Source organism: Sminthopsis crassicaudata, chromosome 1 (assembly GCF_048593235.1).
Source record: "Sminthopsis crassicaudata isolate SCR6 chromosome 1, ASM4859323v1, whole genome shotgun sequence".
Taxonomy (NCBI): domain Eukaryota; kingdom Metazoa; phylum Chordata; class Mammalia; order Dasyuromorphia; family Dasyuridae; genus Sminthopsis; species Sminthopsis crassicaudata.
In genome coordinates this window covers 397,082,741-397,085,919 of record NC_133617.1, presented here as the reverse complement: position 1 = coordinate 397,085,919, position 3,179 = coordinate 397,082,741, and positions in this window count along the sequence as shown.

Here is a 3,179-nt window from a genome sequence, read left to right as displayed (position 1 = left end):
ACTATTGATTAGAGAAATACAATTTAAAACAAATATGAGGTACTGCCCTACATCTACCAGATTGGCTAACTTGTAGAAGAAAATGATACATGTTGGTTGTGTTATTCACAGTTAATCATCATATAATATTGCAGTTACTGTATACAATGTTCTCCTAGTTCTGCTCACTTCTCTCTGCATCAGTTTGTGTCTTACCAGATTTTTCTGAAATCATCCAGCTCATCATTTCTCATAGCACAATAATATTCCATCACAATCTTATACCATAACTTGTTAAGTTATTCCCCATTTGATGGACATCACCTTAATTACTAATTCTTTGCACCAGAAAAAGAGCTGTTATAAATATTTTTGTATAAATAAGTCTTTTTCCCTTTTTTGTAACCTTTTTGGGATAAAGACCTAGTGATAGTTCTGGATCAATGAGTATGCACAACTTTATAGCCCTTTTGGCATAGTTCCATATTGCTCTCCAGAATGGTTAGATCAGTTCATAACTCCTTAACAATACTTTAGTGTCCCACTTTTCTCACATTCCTTCCCACATTTATCATTTTCTTAGTTAATCTGGTAGGTGTGAGATATTGTCTTAGTTATTTTGCATTTTATGGAGGAAGAGGCTATCTCTAGACAAGAAAACTGATAAGTTAAAGTATGTATGTGTATATATATATATATATATTATGTATACATTTATACATCTATATATGTATGTATGTGTGTGGCCTTCTCTATTGCAGGGTAAAGAAACCAAAAAATATGTGCACAGCAAAAGAATAAAAGAAAATCGGAAGGAAGCTCAGAAAAGCAGAATAGTTTTAAAGACAACAGTATAGCATTTAGTACATAAATGCCTTTTTTTTTTTTAAAGTAAACTGAAATGGAGATTCATGTTTCATATTGAATCTTCTTTTTGTGTTATACTCTGCACATGGGAATGTTATTTTAAAGTTTGAAATGAATAAGCATAAGAGGGTTGATATTAGGTGAAATCGATAAATTAGGACTCCTATGAGGGCTAACAGGAAAGCCACTATCAGATTTAAGTTAACAGGAAGCATGAGGTATTCATGGGGTAGAACCATGATTTATTGAGTGGAAATCAATTATCTTACTTAGATTAAAAACCTATGTGGTTCATTCAAGACCTTTTTGAAACTATTCATATGCTAAACCACCTGTGAGTAGGATAATTAGGGAGAATGATAAAATGAGCAAAGTTCCAGTTGTTGGGAGTTGAATGGCCCTTGGGACTGGTAAAAGGAAAGCAATTTCTAGGTCCAAGAGAAGAAATGTGATGGCAACTAGAAAGAATTTTATTGAGAATGGTAGTAGAGCAGAGCCTAAAGGATCGAATCCACACTCGTAGGGGCTAGATTTTTCTAAGTACAAAATAAAAAAGCATCTTTATGAAGTATATCATTTATCTCAGTGAGCATAAGTATTAAAAAAGCTGAAATATATCTTGAAAAGTAAGGAAAATTGACCAATGCCCCAAAGTTAGCTATTTCGAAAAACTGAGCATACTAAAGATAACAAGAGGCACCTTAGATGTAATGGAACAATATTGATATTAGTATTGAGTAATATAGCAATCAAAACACACACACATATATATATATAATTCTTTTTAGAAATTAGTTCATTTTAAACACACTTTGCTTTATGAATCATGTTGGGGAAATCAGAACAAAATGGAAAAACCATGGGATAGATTAAAAAAAACAGAAAAAAGAAGTGAATATAGCATGTATTGATTTACATTCAGTCTCCTTAGTTCTTTTTCTGGATGCAGATGGCATTTTCTGTCCAAAGTCTATTGAGATTGCTTTGAAACATTGAACTCTTGAGAAGAACCAAGTCTTTCATAATTGATCATCGCATATTCTTGCTGTTATTGTGAACAATGTATTCCTGGTTCTGCTTATTTAGTTTATCATATATAATTCCGAGGAACTTGAACATTCTTGGTCAATTTGGTAAACTCAACCAAGAAATAAACAAGAAGGAAATCACAAGATTTATAAAAGCTACCATATTGAATTATCTGGTAAAACATTGAAAATTTAAATGAAATTTATCTTTGCAAAAATTTAATACTAAAGTAAACAATTATAGGAAATAGGGAGGTTAAATAACACAATCTTAGAATGAATAACATGAGGAAACCACAAATGAACTCTTATGTGTATCAATATACAAATAAATTATATTTAACATTTAATGAACAATCTATGCTAAACTTTTCAAAAATATGGAAAGAAGAAAATCTATGACACAAGCTTGGTTTTGTTTCCCAAAGTCATGATAAAGAAAAAGAGAACTATAACCCAAAATCACTAATGAATATTGATTAAAAAGTAAATAAAATACTGGTTTAAAAAAAAAGATTAGAGTCTATACTAAATATATAAATGTATTCATTATGACCAATTTGGATCTGTACTAGGACTTCAAGTGTTCAACATTAGGAAAATAACAAGCATGTTATTATTAAATTAGGCCATTCACTGAAAGAATGAGAGTTTGGAACCAGAGCTTTCTGTGTTTGAGGAATTTAAAAATAAAAAGGGAAACTTAAATAATTTCTCTTACCCATTTCAATTTCTTTATTTAGTAGCCAATGAATGCTTCTCCAGATGAATGATTATGTGATAACTAAGTGTGCATATTGACGATTGGAAAAGACAATCTGTGTTCAATATTTAACATTTCCAAAAGAGATTTATTAAAAGATTTTGTAATGTCTAGATGGAGATGGAAATGGGAATAGTTTTCAAATCCCAATTCAAATCTGAATGATGTGATAGTATAACAGTTGTGAAGATGCTTTCCTATCTTCCTTTTTGTGAATAGTAAAATACTATCTCTTACATGTGTTAGAAATGCGCTTTCTTTTGCACAACAGTAATTGGTGAGGGGCAAGGATTATTTGTTACCTTTGTTTCCAGATCTACACTTTAAGATCTTCAAACTCAGCAATTTGTTGAAGAGAACAAAAATCTGAAATTGGAATGTTTTCAGACTGATTCAAATTTTTAAACAAGGGAGAATAATGAAGGATCTTTTGTAACATATCAGTTGCTATAATTATAAATTGGGGAGAAAGAGGCAATCACCTCTGCTGGGTTTTAGGAATAAAAGGAAACAGTCTTTATAGTATGCTAGACAATTTATAC